Source organism: Sciurus carolinensis, unplaced genomic scaffold (genome assembly GCF_902686445.1).
Source record: "Sciurus carolinensis unplaced genomic scaffold, mSciCar1.2, whole genome shotgun sequence".
In the NCBI taxonomy this organism is placed as follows: Eukaryota; Metazoa; Chordata; class Mammalia; order Rodentia; family Sciuridae; genus Sciurus; species Sciurus carolinensis.
This window is the reverse complement of record NW_025920153.1, coordinates 150,161-177,664: the sequence shown is the minus strand read 5'-3', so window position 1 is coordinate 177,664 and position 27,504 is coordinate 150,161. Positions and strand designations below refer to the sequence as shown.

Genomic DNA, 27,504 nt, shown 5'->3' with positions numbered 1-27,504 from the left:
GTTACAGATGCGGAATTGCCAGTGTTACTATCAAGAGACAAGAGAGATTTTGGCATCACAGCAGCTGTGGTCACTGCAATAGTGGTTTCTGCAACAGCAGCACTAGCAACTGCCATACCTACAGCAACAGCAGTCAATCACTTGGCCAAAAATACAGCTGCAGCCTTACAGACTAAAGAGACCCTAAACCAACATCTAAGAGCAGGCATACTCCTTGTAAATCAAAGAGTGGACTTACTACAAGAACAAGTGGATATCTTGCAAGAACTTTTGGGACTGGGATGGGTTTATCCTTTAAGAGCAGTGTGTGTCACCCCTATTGCTTATAATAACCTTAGCTCTGTGGTTATGTTATCTAAAAATCTCTCTGTCTACCTTACTGGTAATTGGCCATCTACATTTGATACTCAGAGTCAATTCCACCAGGGTTCAGTTACATCAGTATCCGAGATGTTCTCTTTGTTATTTAAAGCCCTGGGATTGACAAAACAGTGGGCTGGAACAGTAGCTGTTCTGATTATTATCTGCTTAGGGACAGCCTATGTTATGCGCAGCCAAATCAGAGCTCGCCAAGATGCCCGACATCATCGATGGGCTATAGCACAGGGTTTGACAGTCATTGAGACAGGCACATCCCCCCAAGTATGGCTAAGCATGCTGGACCAGTAGTCAAAGACGGGTAAGATCCGTGGAAATGCATACCAACCTAAGACAGGGTTCTGACGCCTGGAGGTCAGAATTCCAATGACGGGTAAGGATGTAATTTGCCATGGACAACCTAAGACAGGCATGGTCCCAAGTCACCTTTTCTTTATTTAAAGAATAAGGGGGAGATGTCAGGGGCAGGCTCTGAGGGCCCCAGAGCCGCACCGTAGCCTGATCTCTAAGATGGCGCCTGGCAGCTTGCCAGACTTAGCTGCACTCATACAAGTTTTAGGAAGTAACTGGTTGGCTGTTGCAATCCTGGTATCTGCCTGGAGACTGTTCCTTGATAGGCTGACTTTCCTGGTAGTCTACTCTCTGATAGGCTTATGTTCTCAATATAAGTCTGAGGCTTGTGGAATAAAGCCCTTTTTGGTTCCTGTGATGAAGAAGAGTGTATGTGTTGTGATTGCCCACTGCCTGCGGGTGGTGGGCGATCATAGTTCAGCCATCCTGGCCAGGGGTCATTTGATTCTTCTTGCTTCAGCCTTTTATTTAAACATCTAAGAGTTTCAACGTTGCTTTCATTAGACTGGTTTCATTGATGCAGCAACAACATTCTTTTAGGAAGAGGTGTATTTCCCCTTTGTCTGCCATTAGATCTAGTGCTCCATGATTCTGCAAGGAAACTTGAGCAATAAATGTTATTCAACTCTGCAGGGATGTCAGGGGGCAGCAGATGCCTCTACTGCATTCTGGAGTTGCTGTTCTAGCTTTTGTTTGGCAGTGACTGCAACCAAGTCCTCTTGTTGGTATAGCCTATGTTTAGTAGAGATCTCTGTATTCCTGTGACTTAGGGCTAAATAATCATACTAGTGCGCATAGATTAAGCCTACCTATATAGTTTAGGCAGATCTGTAAGCTTTAAACTGACTAAAAACTCCTGATTCTGGCAGTGTCTCTTGATAGTTAGCAGGTACATCTGCCTAAGAATTTCTCTCTTGTAGCTTCCAGTCTTCATTTATTTTAGGGGGGGTTAACACAAGTGTACATTTTAGGTTGCATTTAACTATTGTTTCTCTTAAATGCCAAAGGATGGCTATATTTAGGTTTTAAGTCTTTTGTTAGGTGTCTAAGATTAAGCTGGTCAAATTGGCCTGTTACTGACTTTTCTTGGCCTCTGTATTTAATCTCAATTTCTAAATTTGATCTTAACCATCCAGCAAGTTAGTCTCATCAGTCAGAAAGTAAGAGTGCTAGGCTTTAACTTCAATGTCTATGACTTTATAGCTATTTATCCCCTTTTACCTAATTGGGGTTTACATTTCTGTCCTATCAGTGATGCCTTACCATTTCAAGTTAATTTACAGTGTTTTCTCTTGAAGCAATACTTCTGCAAAAATTAATCAGGCAACAGTTTACAAGGAAAATACAAAATGGAATCACCAACAGTAAAACATTCAGTTTGTGCAATAGGTATCCTGGATTCTGGGTGAGTTATTCATTATATCCCTTGTTTGAGATCAAAGTAATCTTTATAGTAAACATCAAACTTTTGAACACAACTTTAAAAGAATTAGTCTGGCTTATTTTGGAGCCATTCTAACATGCAGCCAGGTGAGGCAGAGTCTTATTTTCAGATAAGGTGGGGCTTTTCACAAAACACAGATTTTGAAGATTAAGCAGAGATCAGATGGAGCTCTTCTCTGTTCTCTGATGGAAATGTAGTTCTAAACAGTTACATCAGCAATCTTTATATATGTCTTATTATCAGGTTAAAGATTACATAAGCATTATTCTTTGTTTTCAGGAAAGTTACAGAGACTAGGGTATCTATGCAACTTTTCACAACTGCAAAGTGCAATGTTAGCAGCTCTGTGTTGCTTTCATGGAAGTCCACTGTCCAAAGTTACTGTAAGGCAGGTAGGAACCAGAGAAGGAAACTGAGGAAACACTGGTGTCTTGCAAATGAATTCCTTCCTTCCTGAGAGCTGTTTGCCTGAGATCAATGTCAGAGCTGATAGGATTCCTGCACAGAGCCTTCCCAGCGAGGGTACTGGCATAGCAGCCAGGCATCTTGTGCCCCTGCACAGGAGCACTCCAAGGTACTAGGCTACAGCCTGTCTCATGTACATATAACCAACTTAGTTATATGAAAACTTGTTGAAATTTGCCCTTTACTTACACAGACTTTCTTAGCACTTACTTTGACCCTCATATATTCCATCACACAAGAACTTTCTGCCTTAGAAACATTCTTTTACTTTTTACTGAATACATTCCCATACTTAGAACCTTCTGTTTTTCTTTCCTATCTGGTGAGCACTTTGTGGTGAAAAATTCACACTCCTTCCCTATAGCTCAATGTGAGTGAGCAATCAGGAAGTCATATTTGGAATCTGTGTAGATGTTGACTTTTTTATCTTTGGATAAATTAGAGCCCTGATTAGAGTAAAAAGTTCAGCCTTTTGGGAAGTGGTCCCTTCTGGAAGGCAATTGGCTTCCAGAACTGAGGCGGTGGTGACATCTGTATAAAGCAGCTCTACAGCATCCATCAGGACCCAGCACAGAACTGCCATCTATAAAAATGGTTAGGAGAGGGGAGTGGGTAATTGAAGAGGTCTTCATGAGGTGAATGTAGCATCTTTAGCACCTGTGGGAGTGGAAGGGATTTATGGTTTAAGAGGTCCTGCAGTTGATGGGTGGAAAACACAGTTACTGGTTAAAGTAGGGTGAGTTTTAGAGCTTCCTTAGTTGATTCAGCTGCTGTCGCCAGTGCTTGGAGACATGGTAGCTACCCACGAACTGTGGAATCAAGCTGCTTAGAGAGATGCCACTGGTTTGTGAGAAGATCCAGTTGGTTGTGTGAGGAGGCCAGTGGCAACACCCTGCTTTTCATCCGTGAAGAGGTGGAAAGGATGGTTTGGGTTTGGGAGAGAAAGCAGGGGAGGACATGAGAGCACCCTTGAGCTTATAAAAAGAGTTAGTTATCATCTTGGGGGAGGTAAGGAGCTTATGTGGAATCTCCTTTGTTGCCTGATATAGGGATTTGGCAAGGAGTGCAAAATTAGGGACCCAGTGTCTGAAAAATACCAGTTAAACCCAAGAAGGAGAGAATGTAATCTGATGTTTCTGGCAGCTGTAAGTCATGCAGGGCTTGGATTCTGTCTGTTGTGAGCCTCTTAGAGGTAGGAGTGAGGAGTATGTCAAAATATGTGACTGAAGGGGTGGTGAGCTGGGCTTTGGCTGGAGAGACTCGATAGCCTCGAGATCCCAGGAAGTTAAGGAGCTGGGCAGTGTGAATCCGGGAGACCTTGAGGGATGGGCTGCACAGGAGGAGGTCATCCACATATTGTAGGAGTGTGCTACTTTCCAAATCACAAGTAGCCAAATCCTGAGTTAAGTCTTGCCCAAAAAGGTAAGGACTGTCCCAGAAGCTTTGGGGTAAAACTGTCCATGTCAGCTGTTGAGACCTAAAGGATGTAGGATTCTCCCATGTGAAGGCAAGGAGGTAATAGGAATCAGAGTTTAGGGGAACTATAAAGAATGCATCTTTGAGACCCAGGACTGTGAAGTGAGTGGTAGAAGGGGGGATGTGTGAAGGAAGGTGGGTGGATGGGAATAACTACCTCTTTAATTAGACGGAGGTCCTGGACCAAGCGATAGGTTCCTGGGTTTACATACTGGCAGTATGGGGGTGTTACAGGGAAGTCAGTAGGGATAAGGAGTCCCTGAGTAAGCAACTGGTTTATAATGGGTTTAAGTCCTTCCCTGTGATTATGGGAAATTGGAAACTGGGGACGTGAGGGAAACTTAGCATGAGGTCTCAGTTGGATAAGGACTGGCTTGTGGTGGGAGGCTATGACTGGCTTGGAAATGTTCCAGACTTGGGGGTTGACGAGGTCTGGGGAAACCATAGGGTAGGTGCTGTGGGTGTGCTAGAGAATGTATGAAACAGAGGTAAAAGAAGGTGAGCACTAGCAGTGTGCCTGGGAAGAAGCTGTAGGGTGGATCCTAGGGGTTGGAGAACATCTCTTCCTAGGATGGGACTGGACAGGAGGGACTAACTAGGAGCGAGTGTGTAAAAGAATGTCCCTCCAGGGCACAGGCTAATTTAACTATTCTGCTTGGGAAGGAGGCTTTTCCATCAATTCCCATAACCAAAACCTGGGAAGGAAATAAAGGTTTAGAGTGGGCAGGCAAGGAAAATTATGGACTTACCCGTTACCTGGAGTTTTTACCCTGGGCCTGGCTAGGTATAGGGCTCCTCGAGTCCAGGCTCCTTCAATCTTCTGCGAAATCCCAAAAGCTCATGGGAAGGGACCACCTGGCTGACCACACCTCTGCATAGAGATGCTGGGGAGAGACTAGCCATAGGGCAGTCACTCTTCCAGTGTCCTGCTTGTTTGCAGGTGGAACACGGCCTGGTGGGGGGCCATGGGTTTGGACATTGATGAGCCCAGTGACCTTCGTGTCCGCACTTGAAGCAGGCCCCTGGCGGAGGGAGTTGCTGGTTCCCCTTTGAAGCTCTCACTGGAGTCGCAGGCCACAGGCAGCTACCAAGGCTTGGGATTGGAGTGTCACCTTTTTCTGTAAGTAAACTTGCCTGGTAAATAAATTTGGCTGAGTTTTTGGGCATTACAGACTTTCAAGGCCATTTTTCACCAGATCTCGGATAGGGGTTTGAGGACCCTCCTCAGCTCACTTGAGTTTTTTTTCTTATGTTAGGTGGTGATTGAAATATGAAGTAGGTTGCTAGCAAACTAGTGTCAGAGGGAGATTTAGGGTCCAGTTTAATATATTTAGTAAGGGCCTCTGTAAGGCTGTTAAGAAACAGCCAGATTCTCATCTGGATTCTGGGTAATTTCCCTCAGTTTGTCAAAGTTTACCACCTTATTGGAGACTGCTTGCATGCCTGCTATGAGGTATTGGACCATACAAGCACAATGACGGTGGCCCTGCTGGCCTTCCTGGTAGTTCCAGTTTGGTTCAGTTTTTGGAACCTGCTCCTGTGGATAAAGTTATGTCCGTTAAATAGACTTGGTCAGCGTGGTCCTGTGCTGCCTGTTGGATACTGGGAGTGGAAGAAAGGATATTAAGAGTATAAGTTTGGGAAAGATACTCAAAATCCTTAATATAAGTAGAGGAATCAGCAGAGAAAGACCCTAAACAAGAATGGAACATAGATTCATATAAACCTTTTGCACTAGCTATTTCCCGGAGAGGATAAAGAAGCACTGGGTTAGGCAGTGGGAGAGTCTGATAAAGTTGCCTATAGTGTTGATGGGAGGAGGGAACAGACTAGGCAGAGAGACATTCTGAAGTTGGAGGTGGGAGGGGAAGTGGGAGGGCTCCGAGGAGGAAGGGGGGAGGAGCTGCATACATGGGAGGAGGAGGCGAGTTTTTGGCTGGAGGACAGGAAGAGGAGGTGGAGTTCAGAATGGAGGTGGGCGGGGTTTGGGACTGCTCAGGGGAGGAGAATGTGGGTGGTGGAGCAGGTAGAAGGAGGAGAGGGGCGAGCGCCAAATTCCCAAAAGAAAGCTTGCGAATGGTTGCGAGTGCCTTTTGGTGACCATCTTGAGACCTAAAACATACTGAGGCTTGAATAAAAAAACTAGCTGCTTATGGCTTAAGTTTTTGGAAAGTCCCAGTTTAGTAAAATTACGGTGGATATACCCCAAAGGAGTTTTGGGGTCTAGTGAGCTCCCTGTATTTCCCATTAGCCTTCCAATTTCACCCGGACAGGTGTGCCAGAATCAGAAAAGGCATCCCAGTTCTGTCTCCTGCACACTGGAGAATGGCGGGTGGGCTGAAAATAAAGATGTCTCTTTGACTTTCAGGGGCCGAAAAATGGAAAAACGGGGGGCTGAATGGAGGTTGGAACGTCTTCACAACACCCAAAGCCCAAATGGAGCAGAGACCTGTGGGGTGCCCACGGACAGACCTCCTGAGGAAAGGAGGGTGTAGATTGGAATGGCGGGTAGCGGGTAGCAAGAGCCCGCAAGAGTGGCCTCGCGCTAAGGGCCTTGTAGTCATTTTAGGAGGAAACCCAGATCCCTGGCCAGGGGTGCAGCTTCAATTTCAAAAACTTTATTGGTGGCCTTGCCTGCCTAAGGGCCAAACCACCCATGATCCCGGGAAGAGGGAGCGCATTGCTGGAGGTGAACAGGGTGCAGGAGTGGTGCACTACTGCGGGGGAGTCCCAAGGGCGGGTTTCCAGAGTGGGGGCAGCGGGAGACCCGGGGGGCTTGCGGGAGTTCCTGTAGGCCGGGAGTTTGGGGACCACAGGGCACAGTTTCCTGTGGTGGGGATTCCCTTCCCGGGTCCCCAGGCACAGAGGCGGGGCTGGGGTGCCCCTCACACAGCCACTGGGGTGTTTGTTCCATGCCAGGTGTAGCTCTCTGCAACAAGTGGCCCCCTAATCGATCTGCAGTCATGGAAAACACCACCAGCGACCGGGTGTCTGGGGAGCATCACTGCACCAAGGCTGCACACACGGAGGGCGACATGGCCATTCCCCGGGCAAGGAGCACAAGATCCTGGTGGGGAGCACCTGGGACCCAGGCGTCTTCAGCCTGCTGGACTGCAAGGTATTCATCTCCGCGCCCCCTACCGTGGTGGTGCAGCTGCTGCTTGGCTTCTGGACTCCTCCTCCTTTCCTTGACTCCTTTTAATCTCACTAAACTGGGTTATAGGAATATTTTTTTTTTAATTACAGGGATATTTCGGGGAGGGAGGCATTGGATCATAAATTCTTCTTGTGGTGCTGCCTCAATATAAGGCACAGGTGGAATTCTTGTTTTTTTGGTGGTTTGACCAAGCCTTGAGCCACATATTTATGGCAGGAACCATAGACTTCTCCCCTTCCCTCACCATCCTTGGATCTTCTAACAATTTATAGGTTGTAAACTTTGGTGGAAAACTTGAGAGGGTAGATTGTTTGAGCTACTGGACCTAGCTCAGTTGCTTACATTTTCCTTGAAATGGCTAAGTGATTTTTTTCCTGGAATTTTCTGTTTGCTTGGATCCTTTTTGCTCTTTTAGGAACTCTGCACTTTAGGTTCTTTTCCTCTTTGGCATGGCTGTGGACACCCACCACTTGTTAACTAGAATACTTGTGCCTAGACTTGGAAATCAATAAAGGGCATCATTTAGTTGACTGTTCAGTTTTTGTCCTATATTTTGTAGTTGTGGTGACTGCACTTTCAGGCCAGCTGTGCTTTCAGGCCAACTTCTCAAGAGGGAGAGCCAGTGATTCCCAGATAGCTCCACTGCACAGCAGTCCTTCAAAATTTTTCCTTAGCCTACAAGCAACAGCTCATTGCTTCCCTGAAAACCTTGCTTTCAATTGAAGGAGTTATAGGAAGAGGTCAATTGTGTTCTCCCCTAACAGAAAAGGCAGATGGAGCTGACATCAATGTAATTACCATTCTAATGTTTCTAATAACTTCTTTATATATTAATATTTAATTCTCTCTTGTAGGCTGTTCAGGGGTGAAATAGAAAAATGGAGGGATTGAGGCATTTGGGGGATATGTTTGAGGCTTTATAGAGAAATTAGTTTTATTTGCCACAGCAGTACTACATGGAATTTGGATGCTATGCTTTTTTTTTTTTTTTTTTTTTGGATCCCAATTGAGAACATCATCATAGAGGGAGAAATAAGAGTGGTTGAAAGGGGCATTTCATGGGACTTTTTCTCCATTCCTTTCTTTCCTCTCCCACTGCAGAACTTCTTCCGCATCATGTGGTATGTCTACCCTGCTATCTGTACTTACTTCTTTAAAACTTTCCCAAGGTGATCGACCTCATTGTATTTTTACCCCCTTTCCTACATCAATGACTCAGGATTTAAGTAATTGTATTTCTCAAACCATGACTGAAGTTGTTGGTGTCCTGAATTAAAGCCAAATTGTTCTGTGTGAATTGGGCCCTATTCTAAATCATTCTTTCCCTCACTCCATTCTTGCAATTTGGAAAACAAGAAAATGGTTCATACAATTTTTTGGTCCCACCCAAATCTAAGAGTTTTTGACTGACCCTTTTCTTCCCTCTGTATTTTACTAAAGTCTCTTCAAACTATAATGTTAATTGTTGTTTTGCCTCCTTTATCAGTGGTTTTGCTGTTTTACTTAAAGTAATCAACCTTTTTTCTAGTCAGCTGCATTCAGTCCTACCACAGAAGTGTCATGTCATCAGTGGAAGGTCTTTGCTCCAAATGTTGGAGCATTAGTAGTTTGTGGCTTTCAAATTCTAAATGAAAAATTCTAAGTTGTAAAATAATTGATAGAAACAGTGGCAGTGGGGCCTTCATTGGATGCCAGCCTTTTGCAGCAGACTAATTCAGTGGTTCTCAATCTTATTTATGTATTGGAATTACCTGAGATTTGTTTAAATACTTTATGGAATATTTGAATCATTCACAAAGTGGGGAGAACAGTATAAAGAACCCTGTGTACCTCTTACCAAGTTTAGTGGTATATCAAAGCATGAATGAATGTATATCATCCATATCCTAATCTATTATTCCTCCACCAATTTTTTCCACCAATTTTTTGAAGCAAATTTCAGATGTCATAACAAATTATGATGTACCTCAAAAGATGAGGGTTTTTCTCTATTTTAACATAATCACAGTCTTACCTGGGATGATTTTAAAAATAGATTCCCAGATCCTATGTCTGAATCAGAATCTTAGGTTATTCTTAGGCATTTGCAAAAATTCCTGTCTAATGCAGCCTGTCAGACAGAATGCATTGCTTTTAGAATATGGACACTAGGTTTTCTCTAATGCTAATTCCTTGTAATATTGTAAAGGCCTCTTTAGTTTTTTTTTTCAGATTTTTTTCTTTATTTTAGTTAATTAAGTAATTAATCTGTGCTTCTGGGACTGAAACCAAAGGACTCATGCATTCTAGGCAAGTGCTCTATCACCGAGTACATCCCCAGACCTTGAATTTTATTTTAGATCATGTGCCTGGTTTCTCAGACTGTAGTTTTGATGAATAGTGAGAGACAGTATGAAAGTAGATTTTTCCATTCCCCATGACCATCACACACACAAAAGTCCTACGTAAATTAATGGGTCTTTTTTTTTTTTAAAGCACTTTATTTTGTTTGGTAATACCTTTACTTAACAGTGTAAAGTCCTTTTTACCTGTTACTAGTTTAAGGCAGGGCTTAGCAAATATTTTCTGTAAGGGACCACATGTTAAATATTTTAGACTATGTAGATAATACAGTCTTTCACAACTGCTTCCACAGTGGCATGAAAACAGCAGTAGATAATAGGCATACAAATGAGTGTAGCTTTTTTTCAGTAAAAACTTTATAAAAGCACCTGGCTTATTGGCTGCAGTTTGCCAACTACTGGTCTAAAGGGATGGTAATTAAAAAAGAAAAAAAAAAACTAAGGATTTAATATTTTTCAGAATCCTGCAAACTTAATTTGATAATATATTTTGATTATATAATTGTTTTTGTTAAAGGAAAATATTTTTGTTGTCTTTCACTGTTTGAGGTGCCAAAATTTGCATTTCTATAACTTAAATAGAATAAACCTGTCATAGGTGAGCAAGTATGATTTCAAAATCACTTTTTGGTTCTAGTACTGTCTCTCACGAGCTAGGCCAACTCCTCTACACTAAGCTACATTCCCAACCACTATTTCTCCATTTTATAAAATCAATGGTCTTTTTTTTAATTAATTTTTATTGTGAACAAATGGGATACATGTTGTTTCTGTTTGTACATGAAGTAACAGCATACCATTTGTGTAATCGTACATCTACATAGAGTAATGATGTTTGATTCATTCTGTTATTATTCCCTTCCTCCCCACCACTCCCACCCCTCTTTTCCCTCCATACAGTCCCTCCTTCCTCCATTCTTGCCCCCCTCACACCCTCCATTATGTGTAATCATTTGCTTATCAGTGAGATCATTTGCCCTTTGGATTTTTGAGATTGGCTTATCTCACTTAGCATGATATTCTCCAATTTCATCCATTTGCCTGCAAATGCCATAATTTTATTATTCTTATTGCGGAGTAATATTCCATTGTATATATATATACCACAGTTTCTTTATCCATCCATCAGTTGAAGGACATCTAGGTTGGTTCCACAGTTTGACTATTGTGAATTGAGCAGCTGTGAACATTGATGTGGCTGTATCTCTGTAGAATGCTGATTTTAAGATCTTTGGGTATAGGCCAAGGAGTGGAATAGCTGGGACAAATGGTGGTTCCATTCCAAGTTTTCTAAGGAATCTCCACAGTGCTTTCCAGAGGGGCTGCAATAATTTGCAACCCCACCAGCAATGTATGAGTTTACCTTTTTCCCCCATCCTCGCCAACACCTATTGTTCCTTGTATTCTTGATAATTGCCATTCTAATTGGGGTGAGATGAAATCTTAGGGTAGTTTTGACTTGCATTTCACTTATTACTAAAGATGGTGAACATTTTTTCATATGTTTGTTGATTGCTTGTAGATCTTCTTCTGTGAAGCATCTGTTCATATCCTTAGCCCATTTGTTGATTGGGTTATTTGTATTCTTTGTGTAGAGTTTTTTGAGTTCTTTATATATTCTAGTAATTAGTGCTCTACCTGAAGTATGAGTGGCAAAGATATTCTCCCACTCTGTAGGCTCTCTCTTCACATTGCTGATAGCTTCCTTTGCTGAGAGAAAGCTAGTTAGCTTGAATCTTTCCCAGTTGTTGATTCTTGCTTTTATTTCTTGTGCTATGGGAGTCCTGTTAAGAAAGTCTGATCCTAAGCCAACAAGTTGAAGATTTGGACCTACTTTTTCTTCTATAAGATGGAGGGTCTCTGGTGTGATTCCAAGGCTCTTTATCAATTTTGAGTTGATTTTTGAGCAGGGTGAGAGATAGGGTTTTCATTTCATTCTGTTGCATATGGATTTCCAGTTTTCCCAGCACCATTTGTTGAAGAGGCTATTTTTTCTCCATTGCATATTTTTGGCCCCTTTGTCTAGTATGAGAAAATTGTATTTATTTGGGTTTATGTCCGTGTCCTCTATTCTCTACCTTTGATCTACCTGTCTTTTGGTGCCAATACCATGCTGTTTTTGTTACTATTGCTTTGTAGTAGGGTTGAAGTTCTGGTATTGTGATAACTCCTGTTTAATTCTTCTTGCTAAGGATTGCTTTAGCTATTCTCAGTTTCTTATTCTTCCAGATGAATTTCATGATTGCTTGCTCTATTTATTTAAGGTACATCATTGGAATTTTAATTGGAATTGCATTGAACCTGTATAGCACTTTTTGTAGTATGGTCATTTTAACAGTATTAATTCTGCCTTTCCAACAACATGGGAGATCTTTCCATCATCTAAGGTCTTCCTCAATTTCTTTCTTCAACGTTTTGTAGTTTTCATTGTAGAGACCTTTTACCACTTTGGTTAGATTGATGCTCAATTATTTTATTTTTTGAGGCTATTGCATATGGAGTTGTTTTCCTCATTTTCCTTTCAGATGTTTCATCGCTTGCATATAAACATGCTTTAGATTTATGTGTGTTGATTTTATAGCCTGCTATTCTGCTGAATTTATTGATTAGGTCTAAAAGTTTTCTGGAGGATTTTTTTTTTGATTCTCTAAATATAGAATCATGTCATCAGCAAATAGTGACAGCTTATGTTCCTATTTTCCTATTTGTATACCTTTAATTTCTCTAGTCTGCCTAATTGCTCTGGCTAGAGTTTTGAGGACAATGTTGAATAGAAGTGGTGAAAGAGGACATCCCTGTCTTGTTCCCATTTTTAAATTTATTGATTAGGTCTAGAAGTTTTCTGGAGGATTTTTTTTTTGATTCTCTAAATATAGAATCATGTCATCAGCAAATAGTGACAGCTTATGTTCCTATTTTCCTATTTGTATACCTTTAATTTCTCTAGTCTGCCTAATTGCTCTGGCTAGAGTTTTGAGGACAATGTTGAATAGAAGTGGTGAAAGAGGACATCCCTGTCTTGTTCCCATTTTTAAAGGAAATGGTTTCTGTTTTTCTCCATTAAGAATGATGTTGGCCATGGGCTTAGCATAAATAGCCTTTACAATGTTCAGGTATGTTCCCACTATCCCTATTTTTTCTAATGACTTGAGCATGAAGGGGTGTTGTATTTTGTCAAATGCTTTTTCTGCATCAATGGAAATAACCATATGATTCTTATCTTTAAGTCTATTGACATGATGGATTATGTTATTGATTTACAGGTGTTGAACCATCCTTGTATTCCAGGGATAAACCCCACTTGATCATGGTGCACAATTTTCTTAATATGTTTTTGGATACAGTTTGCCAATATTTTGTTAAGGATCTTTGCATCTATATGCATCAAGGATATTGGTGTAAAATTTTCTTTCCTTGATGTGTCTTTGTCTGTTTCTGTATGAGGGTGATATTAGCTTCATAGAATGAGTTTTGTAGGTACCATTCATTTCTTTTTCCTGGAATACTTTGAGAAGTATTGGAATGAGATCTTTTGAAGGTCTTGTATAACTTGGCTGAGAATCCGTCTGGTCCTTGACTTTTCTTGGATGATAAGTTTTAATGGCTTCTTTTACATTGCTTGATATTGATCTGTTTAAATTGTGTATGTCCTCCTGGTGAAGTTTGGGAGGAGCATATGTCTCTAGAAATTTGTCAATGTCTTTGGTAGATTCTATTTTGTTGGAATACTGATTTTCAAAGTAGCTTCTCATTATGTTATGTATCTCAGTGGTGTCTGTCATGATATTTCCTTTTGCATCATGAATTTTAATAAATTGAGATTTCTCTCTCCTTTTCTTTGTTAGTGTGGCTAAGGATTTGTCTATTTTGCTTACTTTTTCAAAGAATCAACTTTTTGTTTTGTCAATTTTTTGAATTGTTACATTTGGTTCAATTTCATTGATTTCAGCTCTGATTTTAATTTTTTCCTGTCTTCTACTACTTTTTCTGTTATTCTGTTCTTCTTTTTCTAGGGCTTTGAGCTGTAGTGTTAGGTTATTTGTTGTTGACTTTTCATTCTTTTCTGGAATGTGCTCCATGCAAAGAATTTTCCTCTTAGTACCACTTTTATAGTGTCCCAGAGATTTTGATATGTTGTATCATCATTCTCATTGATCTCTAAGGATTTTTTTTATCTTCTCCCTGATGTTTTCTGTTTTCCTTGTTTTATTGAGTAGCATATTATTTAGTCTCCAAGTGTTGGAGTAATTTTTGTTTCTTGTTGTGTCATTGATTTCTACTCTCAGACCATTATGATCTGATAGAACACAAGGCAGTATCTCTATTTTTTTTCATTTTCTAAGGGCTGCTTTGTGGCATAACATATGGTCTATTTTCCAGAAGATTCCGTGTGCTGCTGAGAAGAAACTGAATCCACTCATTGATGGATGGAATATTCTATATATGTCTATTTCGTCTAGGTTATTGATTGTGTTTTTGAGTTCTATGGTTCCTTTGGTTGGTTATTGTTTGGAGGATCTATCTAGTGTTGACAGCAGTGTGTTAAAGTCACCCAGAATTATTGTTCTGTGGTCTATGTGATTCCTGAAATTCAGAAGGATTTGTTTGATGTACAGGGATGCACCATTATTTGGGGCAAAAATATTTACTATCATTATATCTTCCTGATTTATGGTTCCCTCAAGCAGTAGGAGATGTCCTTCTTTATCCCTTCTGACTAACTTTGGCTTGAAGTCCACTTTATCTGATATAAAGATGGAAACTCCCACTTTTTTGCTGAGTCCATATCCATGGTAAGTTTTTTCACATCCTTTCACATTTAATCTTTGGTTGTCTTTTTCTATGAGTTGGGTCTCTTGCAGGCAGCATATTTTTGGTTCTTTCTTTTTAATCCATTCTGCCAGTCTATGTCTTTTGACTGATAAACTTAGGCCATTAATATTCAGGGTTATTATTGATATATGAATTGTATTCCCAGTCATTTGGCTTATTTTTAGTTTTTAAGTTGGCTTGGTTTCCCCTTTGAGGGGTTTTTCTTTAAGGCACTTCCTCCCTTTGCTGACCTACATTGTATTTTTTTTTTTTTTTTCATTTCCTCCTTCTGGAACATTTTGTTGAGAATATTCTGTAGTGCAGGCTTTCTATTTGTAAATTCTTTTAACTTCTGTTTATCATGGAAGGATTTTATTTCCTCTTCAAATCTGAAGGTTAGTTTTGCTGGGTGTAGGATTCTTGGTTGGCAACCATGTTCTTTCAGAGCTTGACATATGTTGTTCCAGGCCCTTCTAGCTTTTAGAGTCTAGGTTGAGAAGTCGACTGCTATCCACATTGGTCTCCCCTGATATGTAATCTAAATCTTTTCTCTCAAGGCCTTCAGAATCCTATCTTTATTTTGAATGTTCAGCATTTTCATTATAATGTTACTTGGTGTGGATCTGTTGTGATTTTGTGCATCTGGTGTTGTGTATACCTCTTCTAATTGATTTTCCATTTCATTCTTCAGGTTTTTGAAATTTTCTAATATTACTTCATTGAATACGTTGTTCATTCCTTTGGTTTGTATCTCTGTGCCTTCCTCCATCCCAATAATTCTTAAATTTGGTCTTTTCATGATATCCCATAGTTCTTGGAGATTCTGTTCATGATTTCTTACCATCTTCTCTTTTTGGGAAACTTTATTTTCAAGATTAAATATTTTGTTTTCATTGTCTGATGTTCTGTGTTCCAAGTGGTCTAGTCTTTCGGTGATGCTTTTCCATTGATTTTTTATTTAGTTTATTGTTTTCCTCATTTGAAGGATTTCCATTTGGTTTTTCTGCAAATCTCTATCTTTTTGTTGAAATGATCTTTTGCTTCCTGCAGGTGCTCTTTCAGCTTATTGGTATTATCATTAATTGCCTGCATTTTCTCTCTTATCTCATCCTTTGCTTCGTGAATTGTCTTAATCATGTATAATCTGAAGTCCTTTTCTGACATTTCTTCTAACATACTGCCATTGGATTCTATTAATAAAGAATCTAGATTTGTTTGGATCATTTTCTTCCCTTGTTTTTTCATGTTGTTCATGTATCTTCCCCTCTAGCAGTGCAGATCTGGGGTATTTCAGATTTCCACCTATAGGCTTATAGTTGCCCTATAGGTTTCCAAAACCCTTTCTTTAAGGGGAGATCAATATTAGCAGTGCCCAATTCAGACACTATGCAACCCTAGACCAAATAACCCCTATGAGAACAATAACAAAATTGTCATAATAAAGAGAATGAGTTCAAATATTATCTTCAGTAAAATAAACAGATTTGCAATAAGGTTTACAATTTCTAATGGAGGACAAAGAGGATGCAGAGGGATGTAGAATGTGGCTGTTAATAGGATAAGAAAATAATATACAGAAGTTCTAGAAACAGTGAGAGTGTAACCAAAATATATTGGATGATAGCATGCAAAAAAGGGAGAAAGAAACTGAGGGAACCTTACAGAAAAAGAACAAGCAATTATGAAATTCATCTGGAAGAATAAACAACCCAGATTAGCTAAAGCAATTCTCAGTAGAAAGAGCGAAGTAGGGGGTATGGCAATACCAGATCTTCAACTCTACTACAAAGAAATAGTAACAAAAATGGCATGGTATTGGTACCAAAATAGACAGGTAGATCAATGGTACAGAATAGAGGACATGGACACAAACCAAAATAAATACAATTTTCTCATACTAGACAAAGGGGCCAAAAATATGCAATGGAGAAAAGATAGCCTCTTCAACTAATGGTGCTGGGAAAACTGGAAAACCATATGCAACAGAATGAAATGAAACCCCTATCTCTCACCCTACACAAAACTCAACTCAAAATGGATCAAGGACTTCAGAATCAGACCAGAGACCCTGCATCTTATAGAAGAAAAAGTAGGTCCAAATCTTCAACTTGTTGGCTTAGGATCAGACTTCCTTAACAGGACTCCCATAGCACAAGAAATAAAAGCAAGAATCAACAACTGGGATAGATTCAAACTAAAAAGCTTTCTCTCAGCAAAGGAAACTATCAGTAATGTGAAGAGAGAGCCTACAGAGTGGGAGAATATCTTTGCCACTCATAATTCAGATAGAGCGCTAATTTCCAGAATCTATAAAGAACTCAAAAAATCTACACCAAGAATACAAATAACCCAATCAACAAATGGGCTAAGGAAATGAACAGACACTTTACAGAAGAAGATGTACAAGCAATCAACAGATATATGAAAAAAATGTTCAACATCTCTAGTAATAAGAGAAATGCAAATTAAAACTACCCTAAGATTTCATCTCACCCCAATTGGAATGGTGATTATCAAGAACAGAAGCAACAATAGGTGTTGGCGAGGATGGGGGAAAAAGGTACACTCATACATTGCTGGTGGGGTTGCAAATTAGTGCAGCCACTCTGGAAAGCAGTATGGAGATTCCTCAGAAAGATTGGAATGGAACCACCATTTGACTCAGCTATCCCACTCCTTGGCCTATATCCAAAGGACTTAAAATCAGCATGATACAGAGATACAGCCACATCAATGTTCTTTGCTTCTCAAATCACCAAAGCCAGATTGTGGAACCAACCTAGATGCCCTTCAGTTGATGAAAGGATAAAAAAGCTGTGGCATATATATACAATGGAATATTACTCCACAATGAAGAATGATAAAATTATGACATTTGCAGGCAAATGGATGAAATTGGAGAATATCATGCTAAGTGAGATAAGCCAATCTCAAAAAACTAAAGGATGAATGATCTCACTGATAAGCGGATGAGGACATATAATGAGGAGTGGGAGGGTTTAGCGTTAGGTTTAGGGTTAGGTTTAGGGTTAGGGATAAGGAAGGTGGTAAGAATGTTGGAAATAAGGACTGTATAGAGGGAAAAGAGGGGTGGGAGTGGTGGGGGGAAAGGGAAAAAAATAATGAATCAAACATCATTGCCCTATGTAAATTTATGATTAAACAATTGGTATGTCTTGACTCCATGTACAAATAGAGAAACAACATGTATCCCATTTTTATACAATAATAAAAAGAGAAGAAAATAATAAAAAAATGAAAAGTAAAGAAATAAAACTTAAACTTTTTCAATAAGGAGAAAAAAGAAAATCTATAGTATAACAGTCATATAGTAATGAAACCTCCCAGAGTTCAGTAGACTGATCATGAGAAGTACCTGTCAATGAGTTTCAAGCCTCCAGCAGTTGTCTCAGGATGTGATTTGCCCCACCTAAAGATCAGAGCTACAGTTTCCAGGGTTATCCAAGATGGCCACTCTGGCTTGGAAATGTGTTGGCAAATGGGGAGCTGCATCAGGGTGTGGATATGGTCAGCACGAGGTCCTGGAGGTGGGATGTGGTTGGTCAGGCAGGGGTCCTGGAGGTCCAGTTTGTTGGTGTGGTTTTGGGATCCTGGAGGCTGGGTGCAATCAGTCGGTCTGGGGTCCTGGTGATAGGTCAGTTTGTCTGGGGGTCCTGGTGGCAGAGAGTAGTCAGTCGATGTGAGGGCCCCAGAGGCAAGGAGTAATTGGTTGGGCTGGGGGATCCTGGAGACAGGGCTTTGTCAGTCTGGCCAGGGGTCCTAAGGGGCCTGGCTATTTTCTCAAAATGGCGGCAGCCACGTGTAATCAAACCTGCAAGTACTGTGACAGAGATCTTCCAGGCAACAGCAGGCAGCTAGTGCTCCACTGGTGGTTGGCAATCAGTTTTAAGAATAAACCTTCAGTAGAGAGGGCTTACATCTGGGTAGATGCACAAAGCTCTAGCGAGACTCTCTGTGGACCAAATAAGTGGTGGCTGACATCCAGCACAGGAACAGTATGACTGAATGGTCTTTTTTAAAAATTTTAATTAATTAACTGTTTAATCTGTGGTTCTGGGGCTTGAACCCATGGCCTCGGATAGGCTAGGCAAGTGCACTGGCACTGAGCTACTTCCTCAGGCCTTTAATATTAAATTTTTAATGTCTCTTCTTTGTGTAGCTTATTGGCTAAAATAGAGTTTATAATTTTTTTATGAAGCTTGGTATCTATAACTTTCTTTACAGTTTATGATTGAGATCTGTTTATAGTTGCTTGTGAAAAATATATACCTGTCTTAATTTTTAAAAATATAGCCATCTTTTGCTTTCATTTTTTTCTTTCTCTTAAGAGGTACTCAGAAGTATGTTATAATTGCCTGCCTATGAATTAAACTGGCAATAGGGAGTAGGATTTTCTTTTTTCTTTTTAAGGGCAATCTTGAGGCTCTGAAGGGTAAGTAATATATGCAAACTCAAAAGTTAGACTATGATTTATGCAGCACTTGAGCATATGTCATTGGACCATTTTTTGTTCAAGATGAGTTCTTTTTCTATGGTTTCTAAAAATCTGATTTACTCTAATTTTAAGGCTTATTTCCTGAGCTGAAGCCTAGCACTTCTCTCTACTCTAAGAAGGAGAATGATCTTTTTAAGAATTCTTTCAAGAAGGAATAGGATAATCTATTCCTTCTTACAGCTCCCTGGGGACAAAGGGTTTGTATCATGGCAGCAGGATTTGGATGACTCCTTAAAGCCCACCCAGCAGGCCCAGCCTACTGTTATCCACTGGTCTGAAGGAGGCAAGGAGGTCTTCATTTCTGGGCATTTCACTAACTGGAGCACCAAGATTTTACTGATTAAGAGGTGAAGATATGTGTCTTGGTTGAGGCTGAGGGGTCCAGGAATACAGCCTGAACTGTTATCCTTTCTAATAGAAGTGAACAGGCTAGATTTTACATCTCCACCCTCTAGATGCTTTCTTTGGAATATGTCCTATTCTGTGACCACTTAATATCTATGGCATTATTTTTTAACCTCATTGTGAGTCAGATGCATTACCACTTAAAATATCATTACCTCAAGGGAATTTATAATAGCTTTGTGGGCATATTCTTGAGGATGGTGTTATACAGGTCTTTTATATGCTTGGAGGAAGCCTGTAACTGACAGAATCTGTTGCTGTGACTTCTGCACTAAAACAAAATGCACTGTAAAATTTGAGGTGGTAGTGTTATGTAGTACTTACAGAGCAATGATGGAATTAACTGATTATTAGAATGGCCCAGATAACCAGATAGGTCATTTTCCAGTAATGACTCACCAAAATAAGGAAAGTACCTTAAGGACTCCTATATCCCAAATCTGTTAAGGTGCTTATACTTGTGAGGGATCTGTTCTGCTAGAGCAAAATAGTTATACCAAGATGAACCATTTTGGGAGATCATTGACTACTTTTTTCTAGGCACTGGTTTAAGAAACAAAGTGGTTGGAAGGGTTGGAAACATATATCCAAGATGATATAGGTAAAGAGATTGGATGTATACATTATTTTTTACACAAGGGACACAGTGGCTTAGGGGTATGGGAATTCATTGGAATAATACTATAATTACCACTTGGTTTTCTATATTCTGTCTTCTTAAAGGAACTTGACTGACCTTCTGTTTTCTTCTACGGCCATAATGACTTCATTGCCATCTTGGGTATCCCTGCTGGGAGAGAACCAATACAAGTTTTTTGTAGTTGGACAGTGGGTTCATGATCCATCAGAGGTAAGTCTTGGATCTCCAAAGGTCACCATGACCTAGCAGCCTCATTCTAACTATCATTGCTCTCTGAATTGATGGTAGCAGTTTCCTTACCCTAAAGGATTTCTCTCAATAAAATATGGAGATGCTGAGTGTGATCATTTGTAACCTTTAATAGATGCAGAGAGGAGGATGAGTGGAAGAGAGAGATTTGGAAAAGGAATTCAAGAATTTTTTTCTGCCTATAGTTTCAGTGTATGGTTACCAGTCAGGTTGGCACGATTAGCAATTTGACCCATGTCAATAAATCTGATTTTGAGGTGTTTGATGCTTTAAAACTAGATTCAAGGAAAGCTGTGAGACATCTTGTTGAGGTAATTTTATAATATTTGCTCTCTTTTGTCTTGTTTTTCTTGTAACACAGAAGTGGTTTTTAAATTTCCTTCTTGAAAGTAATCTTTTAATTTTGTTTTTTATTTCCATTTCTCAGGAACCTTCAGAATCATTTATATATGTGCACATATTTCTTAAATAAACATTTAGATCTTATTCTTTATATCAAAAAAGTCTCAATCTAGTGTACTTTAACTTTTTAACCAAGTATCTACAGTGAGACATTTATTTTGCTTTGCAGCCCATTACACACATACACATATACACAGAAGTGTAATATGTGTTATAATGTTTGCCTTTATTCCCTGTGATATATCCTTTTCTGTTTTTTAAGAATATTTATTTAGGTACTGAAATTGAACTCAGAGACCCTCTACCAACTGAGCCATAACCACAACCCCTTTTATTTTGAAACAGGGTCTTACTAAATTGCTGTGACTGACCTTGAACTTGAGATCCTCCTGCCTCAGACTTTTGGGTCACTGGGACTACAGACATGTGCCACAGAACATGGCTGCTATTGTATTTTTTACAGCCCAATAGTGGACTATACCCTATTGTTTGAAAACTCTTTGTAGTAATATTTCAAGTTTTCCATTGACCTCTGGTTGTATCACCCAGCAGAGACTAGATGTTCCTTGTTTGTCTAACTAAGCTGCCTCAGCTTAATCTGCCAGTTTGATGAATTGGTTGCCAGTTCTGTAGTTTTATGAGACCCTACAAATGTAGTAGTCATTGGGGAAGAGTAGCTTAAACACACACACACACACACACACACACACACACACACACACACACAATATCAGGCAATTCTTTTGCATATAATCAAAATTTTGTAAATTTTTGATTTAAAAACTTCCCTTGTATCGGAAAAGATCTCTATATACTTTTTTATTTTTTTTCTTGCAGTGCTGAGGATTGAACCTAGGGCCTTGTGCTTGCAAGGCCACTCTGTCAGCTGAACTATATCCCCAGCTCCTTTTGTTTTCTATAATATTATTTTTTCCAAGACCTTCATCTCTACTTAATTTACTATGTCAGTAATGCAAATATTCTCCAAACCACATTCACAATTACTGTTTTGCTACTTTACAGGAAGAGCTATGCCTGTCTAAGGAACTGTGCACTGTATTTACGCTGAGTATTCTTCTTGCTTTGAACTCAAAACCTGTGCTACTAAGGAGTTTTACCATTGGACAAGGCCCTCACTTCTTTTGGTTCTGTATTCCATAATGGTAAAATCAGGGGTTGGACTCAGTGTTTTGCAGCAATCACAAGTCCTGAAGTGGAACACATTAATAATCACAGGGCATAAGGGTGACATGTTGTTTCTAAAATTTCATAGTACAATAATTATTTGGGAAATTTTGGATAATAATGTTTTCATTATATAAGCTCTCAAAGTTAAGTTAGACATTCTTTTTGACTGGTAGGCAGAGATTTAAATGGGTTTAAAGATACCAAATTAAATTATGAGGCCACTGGTAACTACATTTTTGCATTATATAATTCTGGCAAAGCAACCAATGAATAATAGTCAATCATAACTATACAGAGAGAAGACTAGCATACTTTTGATATTTCTCACTTCCCTCTTTCACCTAATTTCCAAATCCATTCAGGTAAGCCTTAGAATACATTTTTATTAGATTTTAATTTGCACTGTTTAGTGTAGCCAGTTACTTAACCAATTTGTATTTTTTTAGGATCATGATGATGATGAAAAAAAAATTTTAAAAAACTATTCTGTGTACTTGCCAGCAGTGTTTTGTGGATTGCATGATATAATAACTGGATGTGCTTTGGAGAGTTTTTAAGATACCGTATAATATCACTGTATTTATTAATTTTGCTTTTGCTTCATATATGTTTAATTGAAATCAGTTCTTTAAATGAACTATTATAATTTTCCACTGGAGACTTTAAAATATTTTTTTAAATCTTTAAACAAAATCAGTTTTCTTTATTGTTAAATTTGTCCTTCTATGATGTATTATTTTTCCCATTTTTGAAGTATAATTTACAGACCATAAAATTTATCCTTTAAATTGTACAGTTTCATAAGTTTTAGTATATTCAGAGTTGTGTTACATTACCACTAGTTCCAGAGCATTTTTATCATCCCCAGAAGAAACCCTGTGCCCATTTGCAGTCACTTTCCATTTCTTCCTCTCTCATACTCCTATCAACCACAAGTCTACTTTCTGTCTTTATGGATTTGTCTATTCATGGTATATTTTTGTGAGACACTTTCACTTACCTTAATGTTTCAGGGTTCATCCAAATTGAAACATGTATCTATTTATGACACAATAATATTCCATGGCATTGACATACTATTTTGTTTATTTGTTATTGCTAGAAATTTGTATTGTTTCTGTTTTATGATACCATAAACATTAGCATACAAGTTTTCATGTGGACATATATCTTGTATATATACTTGGGAATGTAATTGCTGAGTCACATGGTAGTTTTCTGTTTAATTCTTTGAAGAAATACCAAACTGTTTTTCCATATGGCTATGCTATTGTAGATTCCCACTGGCAATGGGAATACTGTAGTTTGAAAGTTCCAACTTCTCCATCTTTGCCAGTATTTATTAGTTTGTCATTTTAATTATAGCCATCCTAGTGAGTATGAAATGGAATCTTACTGTGGTTTTGATTTGCATGTCCCTAATGGCTATTATATAGCTTTTGTTCTTATTGCTGCAGTCATTGTAGTATCAGAAATCTTAGAATTTGTAACCTTGTTATGTATTGCTTGGGTGGGAGAAAAATAAAATCTAATTTGTTCACATTGTTTGAAAGTTTGCAAGGCCTCTTCACATCCATTATCTTTTAGTTTCCTCAATAACATTGGAAATAGGGCAAGGATTCTTTTTATTTTTATGGATGAGGAAACTGACTGTGGTAAAGGCATTTTCCAAGGTTGTAAAGTTGATAAATAGGGTAGTTCTTTCCTTACCTCAAGACTATGACCCCTCTCCTCTTCATGGAATCTTGTTGCCATGTTAGGAAATTTTTTCCATGCACTACTTGATGCTTGGAGACCCAATGGGTTAAAGGTTATGATCCATGACTTATATATTTAACATTAGTGGCCATGCATTTTTCTATGCTTTGTACTAATTTTTGTACTTTTGCTCATATTTTTGGAAATATCTTTTAGATCTTTACAGCTCACACCCTGGACCTTATGGTCAAGAAATATATGTATTTTGATCTGAAGAGAGATTCAAATCCCCACCCACCCTTCTTCCTCACCTACTCCAATTTATTCTTAGCAAGGACATTAATATTTCTGTAAGTATCCTGAGAATAGTGCTGGAGGATCTGGGGAACTGTAGAATTAGCTTGGCCAAAATTCAGTAATCCAAAGGTTGAGATTACTATAAAGGTATATTGAGATTATAAATCATATACATAGGAATAGCACTATAGAATACTTTTATCAAGCCTCATTTGTTAGCTTATTCAGGAACTAAAATCAAAGCTTATGCTTGTCTCTGTTCCTGAAAAAAATCAGTACTGCAGTGTATTTTAGAACTAATTTCTGAGATTTCTATTCCAACATGAGGTAAGGAATACTTATCATTTTGGGATATACAAAAGAGTTACCATTTTTGTTTGCATATAATTGACTTCTATATTTTTTCTCATTGACTCTCACTAAGATTACTTTTGCCATTTAATGCAAATCTTCCATAGTTGTCATAGGTAAGATTTTTTTTTATTGTAAACAAATGGGATACATGATGTTTCTCTGTTTGTACATGGCATAAAGGCATACCATTTGTGTAATCATAAATTTACAAAGGGCAATGATGTTTGATTCATTCTGTTATTTTTCCCCTTCCCCCCACCCCTCCCACCCCTCTTTTCCCTCTATACAGTCCTTCCTTCCTCCATTCTTTCCCCCCCTAACCCTAACTCTAACCCTAACACTAACCCCTCCCACACCCCATTATGTGTCATCATCCACTTATTAGCGATATCATTCATCCTTTGGATTTTGAGATTGGCTTATCTCACTTAGCATGATATTCTCCAATTTCATCCATTTGCCTGCAAATGCTATAATTTTATCATTCTTTATGGCTGAGTAATATTCCATTGTATATATATACCACAGTTTCTTTATCCATTCATCAATTGAAGGACATCTAGGTTGGTTCCACCATCTGGCTATTGTGAACTGAGCAACTATGAACATTGATGTGGCTGTATCTCTGTAGTATGCTGATTTTAAGTCCTTTGGGTATAGGCCAAGGAGTGGGATAGATGGGTCAAATGGTGGTTCCATTCCAAGTTTAAGATTTTTTTTAGCTGTGTTAAGATTAGCAGATCTTTATGCTTAGGGTTTCTACCATGAACTGAGAATTTTCCAAATTTTCTGTAATAAAAGTATTATTGATAAATACTGGAGCAGATACACTATTGAAAGGAGATAAAGATAAAGTGTTCTTAGCAGTCCTAGAAAGCTCTAAGAAAGAGTAAAACTGATGATTTGTCCATACAACTAATGTATTCTTTTAAATTTTTTGTGTGTCTTAGTGTGATCCAGTCTTACTTCCTGAGCCCACCCATGTTATGCTGAACTATCTCTATGCATTATCTATTAAGACAAGTGGTGTCCTTGGTTCTCACATCTCAGCTATATGAAAGGTTAGGGGTAACATGTTGTGCAGTGGTTACTTGCTCAGCTACTTTATTTTACCTGAATGTGACAGTAATGGTTAAGAAGAACTTTCTTTTTAGTCAGTGGGTCATTTGTTTTTAATTTCATTCACTGTGTCTGTGTTCTGGCTGACTGACTTGTCCAGTGATTGAACAGTGTATTTTATTTCCCAGTTTCTTTTTGGGTGGCTAGATCCCTTATACCACCTACTTATTTGAGTTCGTAGGAGTAAGACATCATTTGCCAAAAGTCAGGTTTAGCTTCTAGTTCAAAGAATACTTGAATGTGATAGTAAGACTTCTTTCTCCCATTTTAAATGTGGAATTCACCTACTTTTAGGTGCCACTGTCATATATACCCAAATGCTTGCTTCTATCCTGTACAGTAGGCAAAAGAGAAATGTGACCAGACTTGTCCTGTCCCCTGTAGCTCTAGAGTCCTCCTTGCTTTCTCTGCTATTTTAGATTCTGGGATGAAAATTTCTGTTCTGTTCTATCTTGTCATGTCTGGGTTTAGGCTGTTAGAATAAAGTTATATAGCTCTGTGGCTGTCAAACTAAGCTGACCGTGATCAGAATGACCTGGGAATGTTTGTGAGCATCAAGATTCAGTCACATCCCTAATCCTTTTTGTGTTATTTTTATTTTGAAACAGGACCTCACTAAGTTTCTGAAGCTGTCTTTGAACTCGTGATCCTCCGGCCTCAGCCTCCCAAGTCATTGAGATTATAGCCATGCACCACCATGCATGACACACTGCTTTTATTTATTAGATGTGTGTAACTACATTAGGGAAATCACTGGTAGAGTGACTGTAATAGATTATATGGTAATATATAAAATTTAAAAATATATTTTTGAATTTCACTTTTATAATTACCTTGTGAGCTATTATTTTTAACACCAGTTTTATAGATAAACTAAGGCTCACAGAAAGGTCAAATTGCTAGTAATTAACAGAAAGGACTGAGATTCAGTCTCCTTATCCTAATTCCATGTTATATGCTCTGCATCATCCTACCATGTTTACCAAATAAGTCTTTCTTTCACCTCATTCTCATTTCTACAAAATTTTTGCTGGGATTGTGTGTACTGGTGTGTTTTACTATGGTTTAGATCCAGGGCCGGTGCATGCTAGGCAAGCACTCTACCCCTGATCTCCACCTCAGCATTTTTATTTAATTTCAATACAAGATCTTGCTAAGTTGCCCAGGCTTGACCTTGAACTTGCCTTAGACTCCTGAGTAAGTAGTATTGCAGGCATACACCACCATGTCCAATTAAATTTGAATTTTTACCCACCTTCTGTAATATTTAGGCTATGCATCAGCATACTCTGGTCAAAATGTTAATCTGAGATGCATTTATTATGGATAATACAGTATGGGATGGAAGGTAGGAAAATATATTGGTTTCTAAATTAGATTGACTTGAGTTCTTTGGCTACTGAAAAAACATGACACCATGATTCCATCAAAGCCAAACTTGAATTGACTTGTGCTTTCTAAAGCATCTTTTTATGGTCTACTTGACCTGTGACCTTTTACTTTATCCCTTCTAAACCTACCCCTCCTCTCCAGTAGTGATAAGGACCAGTGACAAAGGTGGCTCAGGAACATTCTGAATCTCTCTTCTCCTTTCCCTCTGGCCTCTGTGGTAACCATCCAGTAGCACATATGCAATTCTGGAGTGCCACCTGCCTTTGCCTAACATCCACTGACTCCAGGGCACTTAAATTGACTGAAGATGAACTGCTTCATGTTTTATGTTCAGTTAGCACTTTTCATACACTCATTCATATTCTGAAAGAAGTTCCCATTTTGAGTTTTCCTTTTGTCAGAAGTCAGAAGGCCTAAGGTAATATGCTATGTATTTAAGACCCCAAGTAGTTTTTCACATACTTCTCTACTACTTGGGATTCAATTTCTCTTTGTTACTGCTTCCAAAGTTCTTAATAGTGACAGTTTGTGAGAAGATCAAGTAAAGATATTGGGAGTCTGAAGGAGTGAATATTACTGCAGGCCTGTGTACCTGGATCTTAAGGGGGAAAATTCTGAATTTCATACCCGTTGATAACTCAGAAATGTGACCCTACAGCTCTTCTTCTTTTCAGGGATTTCTGTTATCAATTACAAAATTGCAGTGCTGGGCCACAATTATATGTTGGGAGTTAGAACTGAATAGTCACATGGTTGTTGTCCTTAACAGGGCCTTAAAAAATGAGTGAAAGGGAATTTGGACAGGTTAAGGACATTTTA

The 27,504-nt window shown here is 38.9% G+C and overlaps 1 pseudogene; it reads left to right on the top strand.

Moving 5' to 3' along the window:
- Positions 1–7,077: 7,077 nt before the first annotated feature.
- On the top strand, positions 7,078–25,232 carry LOC124974536 (5'-AMP-activated protein kinase subunit beta-2-like; annotated as a pseudogene).
- The last annotated feature ends 2,272 nt before the right edge of the window (positions 25,233–27,504 follow it).